The 24,271-nt window shown below is 44.5% G+C and overlaps 1 protein-coding gene across 1 annotated transcript in view; it reads right to left on the reverse strand.

Moving 5' to 3' along the window:
- LOC140198246 (butyrophilin subfamily 1 member A1-like) overlaps positions 1-5,964 on the reverse strand; it is a 50,393-nt gene extending 44,429 nt beyond the window's left edge. Inside the window, exon 1 of the mRNA XM_072259299.1 lies at positions 5,787-5,964. The gene's annotated coding sequence lies outside the window, so the exon portion shown is untranslated. The remainder of the gene's footprint in view (positions 1-5,786) is intronic.
- Positions 5,965-24,271: the final 18,307 nt, after the last annotated feature.

Here is a 24,271-nt window from a genome sequence, read left to right on the forward strand (position 1 = left end):
CTTTTGTTCTTTACATAATTGAAGAATGCCTTGGGGCTTTCCTTTACCCTACTCGCCAAGGCCTTCTCATGCCCCTTTCTTGCTCTCCTCACCCCCTTCTTAAGCTCCTTTCTTGATACCCTTTATTCCTCACTAGACCCATCTGATCCTTGCTTCCTAAACCTCATGTATGCTGCCTTCTTCCACCTGACTAGATTTTCCACCTCATTTGTCACCCATAGTTCATTCACCCTACCATTCTATATCTTCCTCACCGGACAAATTGATCTTTAACATTGTGCAAGAGATCCCTAAACATCGACCACATGTCCATAGTACATTTCCCTGCAAAAGCATCATCCCAATTCACACCCGCAAGTTCTAGCCTTATAGCCTCATAATTTGCCCTTACCCAATTAAAAATTTTCCTGTCCTCTCTGATTCTATCATTTTCCATGATAATGCTAAAGGCCAGGGTGCGGTGGTCACTGTCCCCCAGATGCTCACTGTGACGGGACCCTGAATTACCCCAATTAACTGTGCTTTTGAAAAGAGAGAGAGCTATTTAACACCAGCTTGTTTGTAAGAGAGAGAGAGAGAGAGCGAGAAGAAGACTAACGGTTGGACTGTCACTTTAAGGAACGAGAAAGAACTGGTTAACTGTTGGATTTCTGCTTAAGTGGAAATAGCACCGAGCAGCTCATAAGTTGCTATGGTGACCGAGGGCATTATTAAATGGACACTCGATGTTATGATTTTCAGCAGGTTGTTGACACTTTCTTCAAAGATTTTTGCCTGCTTGCATTTCTTCACAGAGAGAGGAAGGAGGATTTATTATTTGAGTGACAGTTGATGCACAGTCGGGAAGATAAAATAGGAGGTCAGATGGTACAGACCTCAGGCACATGTTCTGGACACTGAATGAGCATTGTTGTGCTTGCAGGATAAGGTGAGTTTCGGAGGATTGATCAGGCGGATCGATCCATCGCTGTTGCAGTGGAAGGAAGGAAAAGGGGTTGACTGGTGGGGAGTTGTCCATGTGTCCACCCTCGCCTGGGGGATAGCTCCACCACATAAAACTGGCCCCCTTTGTTAAAGTCACAGTCGGTGACGTTTAAAGGATTTCAAAGGACAACGAGAAGATCAATGGCGTCCGCTCACTTGAAGTCTAAAACCTTTCTCTCTCTCTCTCCATCACTACTCAACTAAATACCACGAACTGAACTGAACTGAACTGAACTTTACTCATCATCGTAAGACTGTATCTTTTTACCCCAGACATAAAGAAGCTTGGTTTTCATACATATATTTCCACACTTACTGATTTACTTACTTATATATATAATCATTGCTAACCTGTTTGATTTATCTACATTTACATTACTCTATTGCATAGTTACTAATAAATATTATTAGTTAATAGCAATACTGGACTCCAAAGTGTTTTCTATTTCCGCTGGTTCTTTATTCCCATCACGGGGTTCATGACATAAATAGGGGCCGCATCCGCAATATAAACAAATTGGTCAGGAGTCTGGTTTGAATTGATTGGGGAAAATCCCTTTTGATTTGGTTGTGTGGAAAAACAGCAGAAATGGATGTTAGGGACTTTCTGAAATCACCAGATCCTGTGAATTTGAAGTTAACTAAAAAGGATGATGTGTGGGACATTGCTAAAGAATTGAGAAGTGAGGTAAAAAAGGGTGTGACTAAGGTAGAAGTTCAAAGAAAAGTAGTTGAATATTATATTTCAACGAAGCAGTTTACTGAGGATGTGTTGAAAATTTTTGTGGAAGGTAAACCTATTGAGGATGAGCTTCAGCTTCTGTTGGAAAAATTAAAGATGGAGCAATTGAAAGTAAAACAGTTCAAGAGAGAGGCTAGAGAGGCAGCAAAACAGAGAGAAGAGGCAGAAAGACAGAGACAGCTCGAGAGGGAGAAATGGCAACGTGAAAATCACGTGGCAGAAAGGCAGAGACAGTTTAACAGGGAGAGGTTGCAGCAAAGTGGTTTAGAGTAGGACTCTAATGATTTTTACAGCTCGGAAGGGCTTGTTTTGTGTGATGAATTTAAAAGGTGTGTTCTTGGTGATGTAAGGGCATACCCAGATGCAGAGGATGCCGCTACCCTGCAGGGGTTTGATAAGAAAGCAGACAAAGAAGTTTTAACCCACGAGGTTGAGTTTACTCCAGAAAAAGAGTTTGCCAGAGAATAGCTGTGAGGTTCGGGGTGACCTTGATAGAATGGGGAAGGCTAAATAGCTTATTTTGTTTGACTTGTTAAAAGGATACTGGGGTGTTCCTTTAACAGAGAGGGCTAAAGAGATATCAGCATTTGTGACACCGTCTAGATTGTATGAATATAATGTTTTACCCTTCGGGATGAAAAATGCTCCAGGGACATTTCAAAGAATGATCAATTCTGTGATTGGAGGGTTAGAAAGCACAGGAGTTCATATCCATGATTTAGTGGTCTGGAATGACACGTAGGAAGAGAAAATTGCAGCTGTAGAAAAATGGTTTGACAGACTTTCCAAGGCCAATCTTACTGTGAACCTTGCTAAAAGTGAGTTTGGCCATGCCACAGTTACATATCTGGGTTATGTGGTGGGACAAGGCCAGCTGGCTCCGGTACAGGTCAAGGTTCAAGCGATTGCTGAAGTTCCTGCTCTGAGCGGCAAGGAAGCTTTAAGAAGATTTTTAGGAATGGTTGGATATCATCGTAAGTTATGTAAGAAATTTGCTGACATCACTCTCCCCCTAACAAAACTCCTAGGGAAGAGTAAAAGATTTACATGGAATGACCTTGTCAGGATGCATTTGAACGTCTAAAAGCCATACTGGGTTATTATCCTTTGCTCAAAGCACCTGATTTTTCCAAGCCATTTTCTATAGCAACAGACGCTAGTGATGAAACTGCTGGTGCAGTACTGTTACAGGAGGGAGTGAATGACATTGAACATCCAGTAGCTTATTTCTCAAAGAACTTTAGTGTACACCAGAAAAATTATTCAACTCTTGAAAAGGAATTACTAGCACTTATTCTGGCCTTACAACATTTTGAGGCCTATGTTAAAAGAAAAAGAGACCTCAAAATCTTTCTGTTGCCCAGAGACCACTTGTGGTTTACATGGGTTATAATCTGTTGATGTTTCTAACTAAGATGAAGGATAAGAATAGAAGGTTGTTGAATTGGAGTCTGATATTGCAGGAATGTGACTTAAAAATCAAACATGAGAAAGGTACTGACAATGTTATAGCTGATTAGTCATCCAGATATTAAGTTGGAAATTGTACACATTTTTGCTCTGTCATCTGATGATTTACCTGTATTGTTTCAAACTCTGTAATGTACATTTAGACAAAAAAAATCGTCTTTGTCAATTTTTTTTTCTCTGGGGAAGGGGAGTGTGACGGGACCCTGAAATACCCCTATTAACTGTGCTTTTGAAAAGAGAGAGAGTTATTTAACACCAGCTTGTTTGTAAAAGAGAAAGAGAGAGAGAGACGAAGACTAACGATTGCATTGTCACTTTAAGGAACAAGAAAGAACTGGTTAACTGTTGGATTTCTGCTGAAGTGGAGATAGCACCGAGCAGCTCGTAAGTTGCTATGGTGACCGAGGGCGTTATTAAATGGACACTCGATGTTATGATTTTCGGCAGGTTGTTGACACTTTCTTCAAGGATTTTTGCCTGCTTGCATTTCTTCACAGAGAGAGGAAGGAGGGATTACTTGAATGACAGTTGATATTCAGCATGGGAAGATAAAATAGGAGGTCAGATGATACAGACCTCAGACACATGTTCTGGACACTGAATGAGCATTGTTGTGCTTGCAGGATAAGGTGAGTTTTGGAGGATTGATCAGGTGGATCGATCTATCGCTCTTGCAGTGGAAGGAAGGGAAAGGGGTTGACTGGTGGGGAGTTGTCCATGTGTCCACTCTCGCCTGGGGGATAGCTCCACCACAGAAAACCAGTCCCCCGGTTAAAGTCACAGTCGGTGACGTTTAAAGGAGTTTGAAGAACAACGAGAAGATCGACGGCATCAGCCAACCTGAAGACTCAAATCTCTCCCTCTCTCTCCATCACTACTCAACTAAATACCACGAACTGAACTGAACTTTACTCATCATCATAAGACTGTATCTTTTTACCCCTAGACTTAAACAAGCTTGGTGTTTCTTACATATATTTCCACACTTACTGATTTACTTACTTATATATATATATATATATATATATATATAATCATTTCTAACCTGTTTGATTTATATCACTGTATTGCGTAGTTACTAATAAATATTATTAGTTATTAGCAATACTGGACTCCAAAGTGCTTTCTATTTCTGCTGGTTCTTATTCCCGTCACGGGGTTCGTGACACTCATCCACTGAGAGATCTGTGACCTGACCCAGTCTGTTACCTAATACTAGATCTAGTATGGCATTCTCCCTAGTCGGCCTGTCAACATACTGTGACAGGAAACCGTCCTGGACACACTTAACAAACTCTGCCCTGTCTAAACCATTGGAACTAATCAGGTACCAATCAATATCAGGGAAGTTAAAGTCACCTATGATAACAACCCTGTTATTTTTGCACCTTTCCAAAATCTGCCTCCCAATCCGCTGCTTGGTATCTCTGCTGCTACCCGGGGTCCTATAGAATACCCCCAGTAGAGTAACTGCTCCCTTCCTGTTCCTGACTTCCACCCATTCTGACTCAAAAGAGGATCCTGCTACATTACCCACCCTTTCTGTAGCTGTAATAGTATCCCTGACCAGTAATTCCACCCCTCCTCCCCTCACCCCACTATCCCTTTTAAAGCACTGAAATCCAGGAATATTGAGAATCTATTCCTGCCCTGGTGCCAGCCAAGTCTCTGTAATGGCCATCCTGAGAGCAGATACCTCGGAGACAGAGGAATTGAGGGAAGGGGATGGCATGTTTACAATAGGGTGGGAGGAGGTTTGGTCCAGCAGGCTGTGAGAGTCCATGGATTTGCAGACAATCTGGCCCCGGAGCCAGACAGAGATGTCAAGGAAGGGGAGGGGTGTCGGAAATGGTCCAATCATCTCATAATTTCTTACTTCGTCCCGCCTCCCTCACTGACCCACCCATACTCCTCACCCTACCCCCATCCCACTTATATATTCTGACTTCTGGTCCCTGTTTTTCCAGCTCTGTTGAAAGGTATCGGCCCCGAAAGTTAGACTTTGTACTCCCCTCCAGAGATTCTTCCTGACTTCCTGAATTAACCGCGGCATTTTGTGTGTGTGTTATAAAATCTTTGCACTGTTTCTTCCTTTTATATTTGACTTGAGTAAAGTTTCTTTTGATGTTCATTAAAGAAAAACAACTTTATTCCTACTCTCTCGCCAGCCTGACTCATTGGATTTATTTTGGACTACAGTACTCCTAAACCTAAATATCTGCGGTTGCGCATTATCCCCAACTCCGCCAACCCTTACAACTTCTCAACTCTAAACCGCTTCACAGGTCACAGGCCCTTCTGCCCGCTCCGCCCAGTCACCGAGTGGATCGGCACCGCGAACGGGAAGCTCCGTACCCCACCGCGGCTTCTCAACAAAAATCCTGCCGCCCCAGACTGAAACTCTGCGCCGCGAATGCACAGTCCGGAGGAGCCCCGACTTCCGCCTCTGTTACGCCGGGCAGCTCCCCGCTCTGGGAACGAAGCGAAGTCTCGGCCAGAGCCGCCGTCGGAGGGAGGCCCTTTCACTGAGCCCCGGTGGGAAATTTGAAAGTGACCCTCTTTGTCCAGGCGCCTCCCCAGCCCCACTCACCCGATCAGCTCCGGGAGCGGCCGCTTCCCCACCGACCGTGGCCGAGGCGTGTCGGGGAAAGTGAAAGCATCCTAGCGATAGGGACAGGGCTGGGCCCACAGAGACGCAGACTTTGTTTCTTATAGTTAAACTGAAGATGTTATTTTTTCCTCTTCAGATTAGTTAGAATTGAAACAAAACCAAAGCGATTCTGCAGATGCTGGAAATCCAGAGTAACACACAAAGTGCTGGAGGTCAGGCAGAATCTCAGGAAACGAATAAACAGTCGATGTTTCGTGTCAAGACCCTCAGGACTGGGAACAGAGCACAGGTAAACGGCAGAATCTCTTTAGGTCACAGAACAGCACACTACCAGCACAAGTTCACGGCCCACATTGTTTCTCTTCCTTTGAAACTTAGATTTGTACAGCACAGTACAGGCCCTTCAGCCCACAATGTTGTGCCGACCCTCAAACCCTGCCTCCCATATAAGCCCCCACCTTAAATTCCTCCACATACCTGTCTAGTAGTCTCTTAAACTTCACTAGTGTATCTACCTCCACCACTGACTCAGGCAGTGTATTCCACCAACCAACCACTCTCTGAGTAAAAAACCTTCCTCTAATATCCCCCTTGCACTTCCAACCCCTTACCTTAAAGGTATGTCCTCTTGTACTGAGCAGTGGTGCCCTGGGGAAGAGGCGCTGGCTATCCACTCTATCTTTTCCTCTATTATCTTGTACACCTCTATCATGTCTCCTCTCATCCTCCTTCTCTCCAAAGAGTAAAGCCCTAGCTCCCTTAATCTCTGATCATAATGCATACTTTCTAAACCAGGCAGCATCCTGGTAATTCTCCTCTGTACCCTTTCCAATGGTTCCAAATCCTTTCTATAGTGAGGTGACCAGAACTGGACACAGTGCTCCAAGTGTGGCCTAACCAGAGTTTTACAGAGCTGCATCATTACATCGTGACTCTTAAACTCTATTCCTCAACTTATGAAAGCTAACACCCCATAAGCTTTCTCAACTACCCTATCCACCTGTGAGGCAACTTTCCGTTTTTCTTTTTTATTTCCGGTATTCTGCTGGCCTTCTCCCAGTGACTGACCTGCTTGTCTCACTGGTTTCCCACTTCCTTCCCTTTCTTCCATGGTCCACTGTCCTCTCCTATCAGAGTCCTTCTTCCTCAGACTCTTCTGCCCGTCAAATGCCAGTTTCTCACATCATCACCCCACCCTCCCCATCCGGGAGTAAGAGGATCACACACCAGGTCATCACTGAGGGTTCCGCAGTGGAAAGAGTGAGCAGTTTCAAGTGCCTTTCATTGTCATTCAGCCTTCCACAACAATACAGCCGATCGAAATGGCATTCTCAGGGGCCAAGGTGTAAAACGGTACATACAGTCGCACTCAGCACAATGCACATGCCGATGCACTAGCAGGAAAACATACAGTCACAACAAATAATACACCGCAGGTCTGTGAGCAGCATGGCCTGTAGATTGTTGGTGCACAGGATTGTTTGAGCCATGTGTCTCCAAGAACAAGTATTCAGCAGTTCCTCATCCCACACCGGTTCATCAGACGAATGCAGATCAGCTGGTCTTGCACCGAGCGGTGAGCAGTGCCAATGGGAGGGTTCATCTCCCAACCCAACGCGCCTCTGCTGTTTCCTACACTGCCTCCGGCGTCCCATCCTGGGTGGTTGTCACAGCCAGTACCGCGACGTGTGGGCCTGGCCCACAGGTATTGGTCTTGCCGATGGACCAGACTGGCGGTATTTCTTACAGTAAGTGAGTCTAGGCCCAAAAAGGCACAGCCTCAGGATAGAGGGGCATCAATTTAAATCATAGATGAGGAGGAATTTGTTCAGCCAGAGGGTAGTGAATCTGAGAAATCCATTGCCGTAGATGGCTGTGGAAGGCAAGTCACTGAGTGTATTTAAAGCAGAGGTTGGTAGGTTCTTGAATAGTCAGGGTTTCAAAGGTTACTGGGAGAAGGCAGGAGAATGAGGCTGAGAGGGTTAATGAATCAGCAGATTTGCTGGGCCAAATAACTTAATTTTGTTCCTATATCTTGTGGTCTTACAGCATCATGGGGCCAGTATTTATTGCACATGCCAATGCCCCAAAGAAATGTTGACACCTTTTGTCAAAGCTGAGGGATAAGGGGGAGTTGGAGAGGTGTGGGAAGGTCCCTGTCACCTGTAGAACCTGTGTTTTGAAAGGATATTGTCAAGGCAAGAAAGGAAGTGAGAATGAGCATCACAATCAGCTTTATTATCATTGTTAGGTTGCAAAATGATTTAGTGACAGCAGTACAGTGCAAGATTTAAAAAAAAACTATGTTACAATAAGGGAGACGCTCTGCTGGTCGAGGTGGACCATGGAATTTGCATTCTATCTTTCACATACCAGTATGCAAGGCAGGACAGTATGATATAGTACGCAAGCTGTTGCCTCTGCAGCAGGCTCCCTCTTCCCACGCTGCTAATGCTGAATTCAAAGGAAAAGCAGAGACCGATACAGTTTGCGATAGGCGGCATTGCGAGAGCCGCCTGTCCCTTGATCTAACACGTGACCTAGCCTCAGACAAAACTCCACAAAGGATGTACCCCTTTAATACCATTGAAAATTCCTTCACATCATAACATAGTTATCAGCGCAGTATTTTTCCATACCTTGGTGGGACCTGCTGCACCCTCTTATCTCTTACAACTTTCAGCCCAGACACATAATTTTGGAAGAAGATGACAACAGGTATGTAAAGAGGAAAACTTTCTTTGTCAGTATTTCATCTTAATGATGTGCATTCAATATTGAGGCAAGACACAAAAGACATAACATCACTATAAATGATAAAACAATGTGTGCAAGTGAAGGAATAATGGGGCAATCAGTGGGAATCTTTGTGTCATCCCCGGCACAAAGAAGATGGCTGTGGTGTTTGGAGCTGATCATCGCAGCCACAAGACATCTCTGCAGGAACTCCCCAGGACAGAGTCCTCGGCCCAAACACCCCCAGCTGCTTCATCAACGACCTTCTGTCCATCGTAAGGTCAGAGGTCGGGATGGTCACTGATAACGACACAATGTTCAGCACCATCTACCACCCCTCAGATAATAGAAATATAGAAACATAGAAAATAGGTGCAGGAGTAGGCCATTCGGCCCTTTGAGCCTGCACCGCCATTTATTATGATCATGGCTGATCATCCAACTCAGAAACCCGCCCCAGCCTTCCCTCCAGACCCCCTGACCCCCGTAGCCACAAGGGCCATATCTAACTCCCTCTTAAATATAGCCAATGAACTGGCCTCAACTGTTTCCTGTGGCAGAGAATTCCACAGATTCACCACTCTCTGTGTGAAGAAGGTTTTCCTAATCTCGGTCCTAAAAGGCTTCCCCTCTATCCTCAAACTGTGGCCCCTCGTTCTGGACTTCCCCAACATCGGGAACAATCTTCCTGCATCTAGCCTGTCCAATCCCTTTAGGATCTTATACGTTTCAATCAGATCCCCCCTCAATCTTCTAAATTCCAACGAGTACAAGCCCAGTTCATCCAGTTTTTCTTCATATGAAAGTCCTGCCATCCCAGGAATCAATCTGGTGAACCTTCTTTGTACTCCCTCTATGGCAAGGATGTCTTTCCTCAGATTAGGGGACCAAAACTGCACACAATACTCCAGGTGTGGTCTCACCAAGGCCTTGTACAACTGCAGTAGTACCTCCCTGCTCCTGTACTCGAATCCTCTCGCTATAAATGCCAGCATACCATTCGCCTTTTTCACCGCCTGCTGTACCTGCATGCCCACTTTCAATGACTGGTGTATAATGACACCCAGGTCTCGTTGCACCTCCCCTTTTCCTAATCGGCCACCATTCAGATAATAATCTGTTTTCCTATTTTTGCCACCAAAGTGGATAACTTCACATTTATCCACATTAAATTGCATCTGTCATGAATTTGCCCACTCACCCAACCTATCCAAGTCACCCTGCATCCTCTTAGCATCCTCCTCACAGCTAACACTGCCACCCAGCTTCGTGTCATCCGCAAACTTGGAGATGCTGCATTTAATTCCCTCATCCAAGTCATTAATATATATTGTAAACAACTGGGGTCCCAGCACTGAGCCTTGCGGTACCCCACTAGTCACCGCCTGCCATTCTGAAAAGGTCCCGTTTATTCCCACTCTTTGCTTCCTGTCTGCTAACCAACTCTCCACCCACACCAATACCTTACCCCCAATACCGTGTGCTTTAAGTTTGCACACTAATCTCCTGTGTGGGACCTTGTCAAGAGCCTTCTGAAAATCCAAATATACCACATCCACTGGTTCTTCCCTATCCACTCTACTAGTTACATCCTCAAAAAATTCTATGAGATTCGTCAGACATGATTTTCCTTTCACAAATCCATGCTGACTTTGTCCGATCATTTCACCGCTTTCCAAATGTGCTGTTATCACATCCTTGATAACTGACTCCAGCAGTTTCCCCACCACTGACGTTAGGCTAACCGGTCTATAATTCCCCAGTTTCTCTCTCCCTCCTTTTTAAAAAGTGGAGTTACATTAGCCACCCTCCAATCCTCAGGAACTAGTCCAGAATCTAACGAGTTTTGAAAAATTATCACTAATGCATCCACTATTTCTTGGGCTACTTCCTTAAGCACCCTGGGATGCAGACCATCTGGCCTTGGGGATTTATCTGCCTTCAATCCCTTCAATTTACCTAACACCACTTCCCTACTAACATGTATTTTGCTCAGTTCCTCCATTTCACTGGACCCTCTGTCCCCTACTATTTCTGGAAGATTATTTATGTCCTCCTTAGTGAAGACAGAACCAAAGTAATTATTCAATTGGTCTGCCATGTCCTTGCTCCCCATAATCAATTCACCTGTTTCTGTCTGCAGGGGACCTACATTTGTCTTTACCAGTCTTTTCCTTTTTACATATCTATAAAAGCTTTTACAGTCCGTTTTTATGTTTCCCGCCAGTTTTCTCTCATAATCTTTTTTCCCCTTCCTAATTAAGCCCTTTGTCCTCCTCTGCTGAACTCTGAATTTCTCCCAGTCCTCAGGTGAGCCACTTTCTCTGGCTAATTTGTATGCTTCTTCTTTGGAATTGATACTATCCCTAATTTCTCTTATCAGCCACGGGTGCACTACCTTCCTTGATTTATTCTTTTGCCAAACTGGGATGAACAATTGTTGTAGTTCATCCATGCAACCTTTAAATGCTTGCCATTGCATATCCACCGTCAATCCTTTAAGTGTCATTTGCCAGTCTATCTTAGCTAATTCACGTCTCATACCTTCAAAGTTACCCCTCTTTAAGTTCAGAACCTTTGTTTCTGAATTAACTAAGTCACTCTCCATCTTAATGAAGAATTCCACCATATTATGGTCACTCTTACCCAAGGGGCCTCTCACGACAAGATTGCTAATTAACCCTTCCTCATTGCTCAAAACCCAGTCCAGAATAGCCTGCTCTCTAGTTGGTTCCTCGACATGTTGGTTCAAAAAACCATCCCGCATACATTCCAAGAAATCCTCTTCCTCAGCACCTTTACCAATTTGGTTCACCCAATCTACATGTAGATTGAAGTCACTCATTATAACTGCTGTTCCTTTATTGCACACATTTCTAATTTCCTGTTTAATACCATCTTCGACCTCACTACTACTGTTAGGTGGCCTGTACACAACTCCCACCAGCGTCTTCTGCCCCTTAGTGTTACGCAGCTCTACCCATATCGATTCCACATCTTCCCGGCTTATGTCCTTCCTTTCTATTGCGTTAATCTCTTCTTTAACCAGCAACGCCACCCCACCTCCCCTTCCTTCATGTCTATCCCTCCTGAATATTGAATATCCCTGAACGTTGAGCTCCCATCCCTGGTCACCCTGGAGCCATGTCTCTGTGATCCCAACTATATCATAATCATTAATAACAATCTGCACTTTCAATTCAGCCACCTTATTACGAATGCTCCTTGCATTGACACACAAAGCCTTCAGGCGCTCTTTTACAACTCTCTTAGCCCTTATACAATTATGCTGAAAAGTGGCCCTTTTTAATGCTTGCTCTGGATTTGTCGGCCTGCCACTTTTACTTTTCTCCATAGTAATGACACAGCCCACAACACAAATGCAGCAAGACCTGGACAATATCCAGGCCTGGGCTGATAGGTGGCAAGTAACAATCACACCACACAATGTCAAGCAGTGATATCTGAGGAAGGAATCTCTGGGAATCAAAACAGAATTGGGAAAGTTTGTAATATGTTGAAAATTAGGTGTTTATATTTTGGGAAATTATAGTAAAATTAGGTCAAGGGAGAAGGTCACTGAGAGGTGACGATATGACAGTCAGTGCAGTGATTAGACTGTGGATGTGTTTAGTCAGCAAGGTGAAGCTCACTGGATCAAAGGTAAACAGGCGGAGGTTGGATTGCAGACTGCGGCAGGAGAGTTTATCATCAGATATTGAGAGTCACAGCAGGAAAACAGGGTCGGAAATGAAAACAGTAAATTACAGAGAGCATTGGGAAATGGTTGTCTGTCAGATAGAGATAGAGCACATGAAAGTAACCTCATCATCCTAACTCGAAGACCACAATCTGTGCAGACTGGTCTCCTCCTCGCTGACGATCAGTGCTGGTGCACATCAGGGATGTGTGGTTAGCCTACTGCTGTACTCTCTCTAAGCTAACCGTGTGGTCAGGCATTACTCAAATACCATATATTTACTGATGATACAACCATCGTTGCTAGAATCTCAGTTGGTGATGAGAGAGCGTACAGGAGTGAGATATGCCAACTGGTGGAGTGGCATTGCAGCAACACCCTGGCACTCAACGTCCGTAAGACGAAGGAGCTGATTGTGGACTTTAGGAAGGGTAAGACGAAGGAACACACACCTATCCTCATAGAGGGATCAGAAGTGGAGAGAGTGAGCAGCTTCAAGTTCATGGATATCAAGATCTCTGAGGACCTAACTTCGCCCCAACATATTGATGCAGTTATAAAGAAGGCAAGACTGTACTTCATTAGGAGTTTGAAGAGATTTGGTATGTCAACAAATACACTCAGAATCTTCTATTGATGTACCGTAAAGAGCATCTGACCGGATGCACCACTGTCTGGTATGGGGCGGGGGGTGCTAATGCACAGGACCAGAAGAAGCTGCAGAGGGTTGTAAATTTAGTCGGTTCCATTTTGGGTACCAGCCTACAAAGTATACAGGACATCTTCAAGAAGTGTTGTCTCGGAAGGGCAGCGTCCATATTAAGGACGTCCAGCACCCAGGACATGCCCTTTTCTCACTGTTACCATCAGGTAGGAGGTACGGAAGCCTGAAGGCTCACACTCAGTGATTCAGGGACAGCTTCTTCCCCTCTGCCATCCGATTCCTAAATGGACATTCAACCCCTGAACACGACCTCACTTTTTAAATATATATTATTTCTGTTTTTGCACAATTTTAATCGATTCAGTATATGTATACTGTAATTGATATTTATTATTTTTTTCTCTCTTCTATATTATGTATTGCATTGAACTGCTGCTGCTAAGTTAACAAATATCACGACACATGCCGGTGATAATAAACCTGATCCTGATTCTGAGGTGAAATACTACAGAGAAATGTGGGTTCCTGGTGAATTTTGATGACTGTTAAGTGAACCACTTCATCCATCCCATTGGCGCTGGACAAACGTTCCATTGCATGAATTTGAATCCTAATACAGTAGTTCTGCAATTAATGGCATGAAAGGTGATAAAAGCTGGCATCACTATGGTGACAGGGATTGTCAGAAAAATACACCAGTCCTTCCAGCCACACTCACCCTGTCTGACCTCTCAGTGACAGCAGACTCTGTGACTCAGCTCTGCCCCTTGCTGGGGTTGCGAGCTTCACTGTTTTCAAGACGTGATAGAGCAACTAGTCAAAAATTCCGGTGAACACAGGGCCCAGAGCCATGAGATGCACTTCATGTGACAAGCCATTCAATCTTGGAATCATTTTCATGAGCCTTCCTTGACACTCTCCAGTTTTCTAAAATGAGTGACCCAAAACTGTTCACAATGCTCCAAGTGAGGACTCACTTTTATAAAGTCTCGACATTGCATCCTTGCTTTCATATTCTAGCCTTTGAAATGAATTCTAACATTGCATTTGCCTTCTCACCAGAGTCAACCTGCAAGTTAAGCTTCAGGGAATCCTGCAGAAGGACACCCAAGTCCCTTTGCGCCTCCATTTTTTTGTATTTTCTCTCCATTTGGAAAATAGTCAACCTTTCCGTTTCTTATACCAAAGTGCATGACCATACGTTTCCTGACACTATTAATAGTACTAATAATAATAGTAATAAATACTTTATTGATCTTGAGTGGGAAATTCTTTCATTATAGCACCAATTTTTAAAAACACAGTTAGCAGTGTGCAGACTTAACTAATAATAAAATATAGAATAATAATAAACAAAATAATAATTTATCAATGTGCAATAGTAATATACAAATAATAAATCAGACAATATTGTACGATGATGTGTGTTCTCCAGTTGTACAGAGGTGAACCGTTGTATATGCTCATTGCATTTGGTAGGAAGATTTTCTGTAACAATCCCTGTTGACAGGGGAGCTGAATGAGCCTATTTGAAAGGGAGCTCCGCTGCTTATTCAGTGGATCATACATAGGATGCGCCAGATTATCCAAAAATGGTTAACAGTTTGTTGAGTGGCCTCCTTTCCACCACTAACTTAAAAGGGTCTGGGTCCTAGCCAAGGACAAATCCAGCCTTTTTGATAAGTTTATTTATAGACAATAGACAATAGGTGCAGGAATAGGCCATTTGGCCCTTTGAGCCAGCACTGCCATTCACTGTGATCATGGCTGATCATCCACAATCAGTATCCAGTTCCTGCCTTATCCCCATAACCTTTGATTCCGCTATCTTTAAGAGCTCTATCCATCTCTTTCTTGAAAGCATCCAGAGACTTGGCCTCCACAGCCTTCTGGGGCAGAGCATTCCACATATCCACCACTCTTTGGGTGAAAAAGTTTTTCCTCAACTCCATTCTAAATGGCCTACCCCTTATCCTCAAACTGTGGCCTCTGGTTCTGGACTCACCCATCAGCGGGAACATGCTTCCTGCCTCCAGCATGTCCAATCCCTTAATAATCTATGTTTCAATAAGATCCCCTCTCAGCCTTCTAAATTCCAGAATATACAAGCCCAGTTGCTCCAATCTTTCGACATATGAGAGTCCTGCCATCCTGGGAATTAACCTTGTGAACCTACACTGCACTCCCTCAATAGCAAGAATGTCCTTCCTAAAAATTTGGAGACCAAAACTGCACACAGTACTCCAGGTGTGGTTTCACCAGGGCCCTGTACAGCTGCAGAAGGACCTCTTTGCTCTTATACTCAATTCCCCTTGTTATGAAGGCCAACATGCCATTAGCTTTCTTCACTGCCTACTGTACTTGCATGCTTGCTTTCAGTGACTGATGACCAAGAACACCTCGATCTCATTGCACTTCCCCTTTTTCTAACTTGACTCTATTTAGATAATAATCTGCCTTCCTGTTCTTACCACCAAAGTGGATAACCTCACATTTAACCACATTAAACTGCATCTGCCATGCATCTGCCCACTCACCCAGCCTGTCCAAGTCACCCTGCATTCTCATAACATCCTCCTCACATTTCACACTGCCAGCCAGCTTTGTGTCATCGGCAAATTTGCTAATGTTACTTTTAATTCCCTCAGCTGCGGTCCCAGCACTGAACCCTGCGGTACCCCACTGGTCACCGCCTGCCATTCCGAAAGGGACCCGTTAATCGCTACTCTTTGTTTTCTGTCAGCCAGCCAATTTTCAATCCATGTCAGTACTCTGCCCCCAGTACTATGTGCCCTAATTTTGCCCACTAATCTCCTATGTGGGACTTTATCAGAGGCTTTCTGAAAGTCCAGGTACACTACCATTCCATTTGGAACCATTCCAAAACCTAGTGATTCTTGAAAGATCATTACTAATGCCTCTGTGATCTCTTCAGCCACATATTTAAGAACCATGAGGTGTACACTATCTGCTCCAGGTAACTTATCTACCTTCAGACCTTTCAGTTTCTCAAGGCCCTTCTCTTTAGTTGTGGTAACTTCACACATTTCATGACCCCTGATACCTGTAAGTTCCAGCACAATGGCAGTGTCTTCCACAGTGAAGACCGACGTAAAATACTTCTTCAGTTCATCCACAGTTTGGTTGCCCCACGTTACTACCTCCCCATCATTTTTAAGTTGTCCAATATCCACTCACTCCTCTCTTTTATAATTTATATATCTGAAGTAACTTTTGTTATCCTTTTTAATACTATTACCTAGAACATAGAATAGTACAGCACAGTACAGGCCCTTCAGCCCACAATGTTGTGCCGACCCTCAAACTCTGCCTTCCATATAAGCCCCCACCTTAAATTCCCCCATATACCTTTCTAGTAGTCTCTTAAACTTCACTAGTGTATCTGCCTCCACCACCGACTCAGGCAGTGCATTCCACGCACCAACCACTCTCTGAGTAAAAAACCTTCCTCTAATATCCCCCTTGAACTTCCCACCCCTTACCTTAAAGCCATGTCCTCTTGTATTGAGCAGTGGTGCCCTGGGGAAGAGGCGCTGGCTATCCACTCTATCTACTCCTCTTATTATCTTTTACATCTCTATCATGTCTCCTCTCATCCTCTTTCTCTCCAAAGAGTAAAGCCCTAGCTCCCTTAATCTCTGATCATAATACATACTTTCTATACCAGACAGCATCCTGGTAAATCTCCTCTGTACCCTTTCCAATGCTTCCACATCCTTCCTATAGTGAGGTGACCAGAACTGGACACAGTACTCCAAGTGTGGCCTAACCAGAGTTTTTTAGAGCCGCATCATTACATCGTGACTCTTAAACTCTGTCCCTCGACTTATGAAAGCTAACACCCCATAAGCTTTCTTAACTACCCTATCCACCTGTGAGGCAACTTTCAGGGATCTGTCGACAGGTAACCCCAGATAACCGCTGCTCCTCCACACTACCAAGTATCCTGCCATTTACTTAGTACTCTGTCTTGGAGTTTGTCCTTTCAAAGTGTACCACTTCACACTTCTCCGGGTTGAACCCCATCTGCCACTTCTCAGCCCACTTCTGCATCCTATCAATGTCTCTCTGCAATCTTCGACAATCCTCTACACTATCCACAACACCACCAACCTTTGTGTTGTCTGCAAACTTGCCAACTCACCCTTCTACCCCAACATCCAGGTTGTTAATAAAAACCAGGAAAAGTAAAGGTCCCACAACCGATCCTTATGGGACACCACTAGTCACAACCCTCCAATCCGAATGTGCTCCCTCCAACACGACCCTCTGCATTATGCAGGCAAGCCAATTCTGAATCCACCTGGACAAACTTCCTGGATCCCATGCCTTCTGACTTTCTGAATAAGCCTACCGTGTGGAACCTTGTCAAATGCCTTACTAAAATCCATGCAGATCACATCCACTGCACTACCCTCATCTATATGCCTGGTCACCTCCTCAAAGAACTCTATCAGGCTTGTTAGACACGATGTGCCCTTCACAAAGCCATGCTAACTGTCCCTGATCATGATGCTTTAAATGTCCATAGATCCCATCTCTAGGACTCTTTTCCAACAGCTTTCCCACCACAAATATAAGGCTCACTGGTCTATAATTACCCGGACTATCCCTACTACCTTTTTTGAACATGGGGACAATATTCGCCTCCCTCCAATCCTCCGGTACCATTCCCGTGGACAACATGGACATAAAGATCCTAACCAGAGGTTCAGCAATCTCTTCCCTTGCCTCGTGGAGCAGCCTGGGGAATATTCCGTCAGGCCTCAGGGACCTATTCGTCCTAATATATTTTAACAATTCCAACATCTCCTCTCCCTTAACATCAACATGCTCCAGAACATCAACCTCACTCATATTGTCCTTACCGTCATCAAGTTCCCTCTCATTGGTGAATACCGAAGGGAAGTATTCATTGAGGATCTCGCTCACTTCCACAGCCTCCAGGCACAGCTTCCCTCCTTTATCTCTAATCCATCCTACTTTCACTCCTGTCATCCTTTTCTTTACATAATTGAAGAATATCTTGGGGTTTTCCTTTACCCTACTTGCCAAGGCCTTCTCATGCCCCCTTCTTGCTCTCCTCACCCCCTTCTTAAGCTCCTTTCTTCATACCCTATATTCCTCAATAGACCCATCTGATCCTTGCTTCCTAAACCTCATGTATGCTGTCTTCTTCCACTTGACTAGATTTTCCACCTCACTTGTCACCCATGGTACCTTCACCCTACCATTCTTTATCTTCCTCACTGGGACAAGTTTCTCCCTAACATCATGCAAGAGATTCCTAAACTTCGACCACATGTCCAGAGTATATTTCCCTGCCAAAACATCATCAAACATGTGAAAGATACTAACAATGTTATAGCTGATTAGTTATCCAGATATTAAGTTGGAAATTGTACACATTTTTGCTCTGTCATCTGATGATTTTACTGTATTATTCAAACTCTGTAATGTACATTTAGGGAAAAAAAATCATCTTCGTCAAATTTTTTTTTCTCTGAGGAAGGGGAGTGTGACGGGTCCCTGAATTACCCCTATTAACTGTGCTTTTGAAAAGAGAGAAAGAGAGTTATTTAACACCAGCTTGTTTGTAAAAGAGAGAGAGAGAGAGAGAGAGACGAAGACTAATGGGTGGATTGTCACTTTATGGAACAAGAAATAACTGTTGGATTTCTGCTGAAGTGGAGATAGCACCGAGCAGCTCGTAAGTTGCTATGGTGACCGAGGGCGTTATTAAATGGAAACTCGATGTTATGATTTTCGGCAGGTTGTTGACACTTTTTTCAAGGATTTTTGCCTGCTTGCATTTCTTCACAGAGAGAGGAAGGAGGGTTTATTATTTGAATGACAGTTGATGCTCAGCACGGGAAGATAAAATAGGAGGTCAGATGATACAGACCTCAGGCACATGTTCTGGACACTGAATGAGCATTGGTGTGCCGCAGAAAAAGTGGGTTTTGGAGGATTGATCAGGTGGATCGATCCATCGCTCTTGCAGTGGAAAGAGGAAAAGGGTTGACTGGTGGGTAGTTATCCATGTGTCCACCCTCGCCTGGGGGATAGCACCACCACAGAAAACTGGCCCCCTTTGTTCAAGTCACAGTCGGTGACTTTTAAAGGATTTCGAAGTACAATGAGAATATCGACAGTGTCAGCTCACTTAAAGACTCAAATCTCTCCCTCTCTCTCTCTCCATCACTACTCAACTCAATACCACGGACTGAACTGAACTGAACTGTAAGACTCATTCTAAGACTGTATCTTTTTACCCCTAGACTTAAACAAGCTTGGTGTTTCTTACATATATTTCCACACTTACTGATTTACTTACATATATATATACACACATATATAATCATTTCTAACCTGTTTGATTTATCTACATTTATATCACTGTATTGTGTAGTTACTAATAAATATTATTAGTTAATAGCAATACTGGACTCCAAAGTGCTTTCTATTTCTGCTGGTTCTTTATTCCCGTCACAGGGTTCGTGACACTCACCCACTGAGAGATCTGTGACCTGACCCGGTCCGTTACCTAATACTAGATCTAGTATGGCATTCTCCCTAGTCGGCCTGTCAACATACTGTGACAGGAATCCATCCTGGACACACTTAACAAACTCTGCCCCGTCCAAACCCTTGGAACTAATCAGGTACCAATCAATATTAGGGAAGTTAAAGTCACCCATGATAACAACCCTGTTATTTTTGCACCTTTCCAAAATCTGCATCCCAATCTGCTCCTTGGTACCTCTGCTGCTACCAGGGTCCTGCAGTGCAGAAGAGAGGGGGGAAAAGAGGATAGCAGTAGTGATAGGGGACTCGATAGTTAGAGGTGCAGATAGGAGGTTCTGTGGTCGTGACAGAGAATCCAGGATGGTTTGTTTCCTCCTAGGTGCCAGGGTCAAGGATGTCTCTGATTGATTGCATGACATTCTGAAGTGGGAGGGTGACCAGCCAGATGTCGTGGTGCACGTTGGTACCAATGACATAGCAAGGAAGAGTGAGGAGGTCCTGGACAGTGAGTATAGAGAGCTTTGGTAGGAAGTTGAAAAGCAGGACCTCAAGGGTGGTAATCTCAGGATTGCTACCTGTGCTCGGTGCCAGTGAGGGTAGGAATAGGATGCTCTGGAGGAGGAACAAGTGGCTGAGGAACTGGTGTAGGGGGCAGGGTTTCAGATTTCAGGATCATTGGGACCTCTTCTGGGGCAGCTGGGACCTGTACAAGAGAGACAGGTTATACTTGAACTACAGGGGGACCAATATCCTTTCAGGGAGGTTTGTTAGTGCTATTGGGGAGGCTTTAAACTAGATTTGCAGGGGGATGGGAACCAGAGTGCCAGAGCTGACAGTGTGGCTGGGGTGGAAATAAATGATGTTGAAAGTTTAAGCAAATCCGCTGATAGAAAGGTTGTGAGTGGTGGTAAAAATCTTCTGAGGTGTATATATTTCAATGCTAGGAGTATTGTGGGGAAGGCAGATGAGTTGAGGGCGTGGATTGACACGTGGAATTATGATGTTATAGTAATTAGTGAAACTTGGCTACTGGAGGGGCAGGACTGGCAGCTTAATATTCCAGGGTTCCGATGTTTCAGATGTGATCGAGGCAGAGTAATGAAAGGTGGGGGAGTGGCATTGCTTGTTATGGAAAATATTACAGCAGTGCTCAGGCAGGACAGATTAGACTACTGAGTCCTTATGGGTGGAGCTGAGAAACAGAAAAGGTATGGCCACATTAGTGGGATTGTATTACAGACCACCCAATAGTCAACGAGACTTGGAAGAGCAAATCTGCAGAGAGATAGCAGGCAACTGCAGGAAACATAAAGTTGTGGAGGTAGGGGATTTTAATTTTCCATACATTGATTGGGACTCCCATACTGTTAGGGGTCTCGATGGTTTAGAGTTTGAAAATGTGTTCAGGAAAGTTTTCTAAATCAATATATAGAGGGACCAACTAGAGAGGATGCAATATTGAATATCCTGTTAGGAAACAAATTAGGGCAAGTGACAGAAGTCTGTGCAGGGGAGCACTTTGGTTCCAGTGATCATAACACCATTAGTTTCAATTTGATCATGGACAAGGATAGATCTGGTCCAAGGGTTGAGGTTCTGAACTGGAAGAAGGCCAAATTTGGAGAAATGAGAAAGGATCTAAAAAGCGTGGATTGGGACAGGTTGTTCTCTGGCAAAGATGTAATTGGTAGGTGGGAAGCCTTCAAAGGGGAAATTTTGAGAGTGCAGAGTTTGTATGTTCCTATCAGGATTAAAGACAAATTGAATAGGAATAAGGAACCTTGGTTCTCAAGGGATATTGCAACTCTGATAAAGAAGAAGAGGGAGTTGTATGAAATGTATAGGAAACGGAGTAAATCAGGTGCTTGAGGAGTATAAGAAGTGCAAGAAAATACTTAAGAAAGAAATCAGGAGGGCTAAAAGAAGACATCAGGTTGCCTTGGCAGTCAAAGTGAAGGATAATCCAAAGAACTTTTACAAGTATATTAAGAGCAAAAGGATTGTAAGGGATAAAATTGGTCCTCTTGGAGATCAGAGTGGTCGGCTATGTGCGGAACCAAAGGAAATGGGGGAAATCTTAAGTAGGTTTTTTGCATCTGTATTTACTAAGGAAACTGGAACTAAGGAAGTCTATGGAATTGAGGGAATCAAGTAGTGAGATCATGGAAACTGTACAGATTGAAAAGGAGGAGGTGCTTGCTGTCTTGAGGAAAATTAAAGTGGATAAATCCCTGGGACCTGACAGAGTGTTTCCTCAGACCTTGAAGGAGACTAGAGTTGAAATTGCGGGGGCCCTGGCAGAAATATTTAAAATGCCGCTGTCTATGGGTGAAGTGCCGGAGGATTGGAGAGTGGCTCATGTTGTTCCGTTGTTTAAAAAAGGATCGAAAAGTAATCCGGGAAATTATAGGCCGGTGAGTTTAACGTCGGTAGTAGGTAAATTACTGGAGGGAGTACTAAGAGACAGAATCTACAAGCATTTGGATAGACAGGGAATTATTAGGGAGAGACAACATGGCTTTGTGCGTGGTAGGTCATGTTTGACCAATCTATTGGAGTTTTTCGAGGAGGTTACCAGGAAAGTGGATGAAGGGAGGGCAGTGGATATTGTCTACATGGACTTCAGTAAGGCCTTTGACAAGGTCCCGCATGGGAGGTTAGTTAGGAAAATTCAATGGCTAGGTATACATGCAGAGGTGGTAAATTGGATTAGACATTGGCTCGATGGAAGAAGCCAGAGAGTGGTGGTAGAGAATTGCTTCTCTGAGTGGAGGCCTGTGACTAGTGGTGTGCCACAGGGATCAGTGCTGGGTCCATTGTTATTTGTCATCTATATCAATGTTCCGGATGATAATGTGGTAAATTGGATCAGCAAGTTTGCTGATGATACAAAGATTGGATGTGTAGTAGACAGTGAGGAAGGTTTTCAGAGCCTGCAGAGGGACTTGGACCAGCTGGAAAAATGGGCTGAAAAATGGCAGATGGAGTTTAATACTGACAAGTGTGAGGTATTGCACGTTGGAAGGACAAACCAACGTAGAACATACGGGGTTAATGGTAAGGCACTGAGGAGTGCAGTGGAATAGAGGGATCTGGGAATACAGATACAAAATTCCCTAAAAGTGTCGTCACAGGTAGATAGGGTCGTAAAGAGAGCTTTTGGTACATTGGCCTTTATTAATCAAAGTATTGAGTATAAGAGCTGGAATGTTATGATGAGGTTGTATAAGGCATTGGTGAGGCCGAATCTGGAGTATTGTGTTCAGTTTTGGTCACCAAATTACAGGAAGGATATAAATAAGGTTGAAAGAGTGCAGAGAAGGTTTACAAGGATGTTGCTGGGACTTGAGAAACTCAGTTACAGAGAAAGGTTGAATTGGTTAGGACTTTATTCCCTGGAGTGTAGAAGAATGAGGGGAGATTTGATAGAGGTGTATAAAATTATGATGGGTATCGATAGAGTGAATGCAAGCAGGCTTTTTCCACTGAGGCAAGGGGAGAAAAAAAACAGAGGACATGGGTTAAGGGTGAGGGGGGAAAAGTTTAAAGGGAACATTGTGGAGGGCTTCTTCACACAGAGAGTGGTGGGAGTGTGGAATGAGCTGCCAGACGAGGTGGTAAATACGGGTTCTTTTTTAACATTTAAGAATAAATTGGACAGATACATGGATGGGAGGTGTATGGAGGGATATGGTCCGTGTGCAGGTCAGTGGGACTAGGCAGAAAATGGTTCAGCACAGCCAAGAAGGGCCAAAAGGCCTGTTTCTGTGCTGTAGTTTCTATGGTTTCTATGGTAAAATACTCCCAATAGAGTAACTGCTCCCTTCCTGTTCCTGACTTCCACCCATTCTGACTCAAAAGAGGATCCTGCTACATTACCCACCCTTTCTGTAGCTGTAATAGTATCTCTGACCAGTAATGCCATCCCTCCTCCCCTCTCCCCACTATGTATATCTGAGTCCATGAGGAAGGGCATCATCATCCTCATCTACAAGCAGAAGGGGGAAAGGGAGGACACTAGAAATTGGAGACCCATCTCTCTCCTGAACGTGGATCACAAGATCCTATCCAAGGCTATCACCAACAGGGTCAAGTCCGCTCTGGGACAGGTGAGCCACCCAGACCAAACCTGTGCTGTACCGGGCAGGAAGATCTCAGACAGCCTCGCGCTGCTGAGGGACACCATCGTCTACGTGCAGGACAGGGGTGTGGACGCCTGCCTGGTCAGCTTGGACCAGGAGAAAGCCTTCGACAGGATATCGCACACGTACATGGCGGACGTACTCTCCAAAATGGAATTTGGGGAGGGAATCCGGAATTGGATTAGACTGCTCTACACAGACATCCGTAGTGCAGTCCAGGTCAACGGGTGGGAAACAGACAGCTTCCCCATCAGGTCTGGAGTCAGGCAGGGCTGTCCCCTCTCCCCTGTCTTGTTTGTCTGCTGCATAGAACCCTTTGCGGAAGACATCAGGAGGGATGAGGGCATAAGAGGGGTGACGCTGCCAGACAGTGGAGGGACCCAAATGAAAACCTCCCTGTACATGGACGACGTCACCGTCTTCTGCTCTGATCCGAGGTCAGTTCGCAGATTGATTGGCACCTGCGAACAGTTCGAGCTAGCGTCGGGGGCCAGGGTCAACCGCACGAAGAGCGAAGCCATGCTCTTCGGCAACTGGCCCGACCGATCCAGCGTCCCCTTCACCATCAGGTCTGACCACATGAAGGTGTTGGGGATCTGGTTCGGAGGGGCTGAGGCGTGCGACAAGAACTTACAGGAGCAGACTGCCAAGGTGAAACAGAAACTGGGGCTGT

Source organism: Mobula birostris, chromosome 5, assembly GCF_030028105.1.
Source record: "Mobula birostris isolate sMobBir1 chromosome 5, sMobBir1.hap1, whole genome shotgun sequence".
NCBI classification, from domain to species: domain Eukaryota; kingdom Metazoa; phylum Chordata; class Chondrichthyes; order Myliobatiformes; family Myliobatidae; genus Mobula; species Mobula birostris.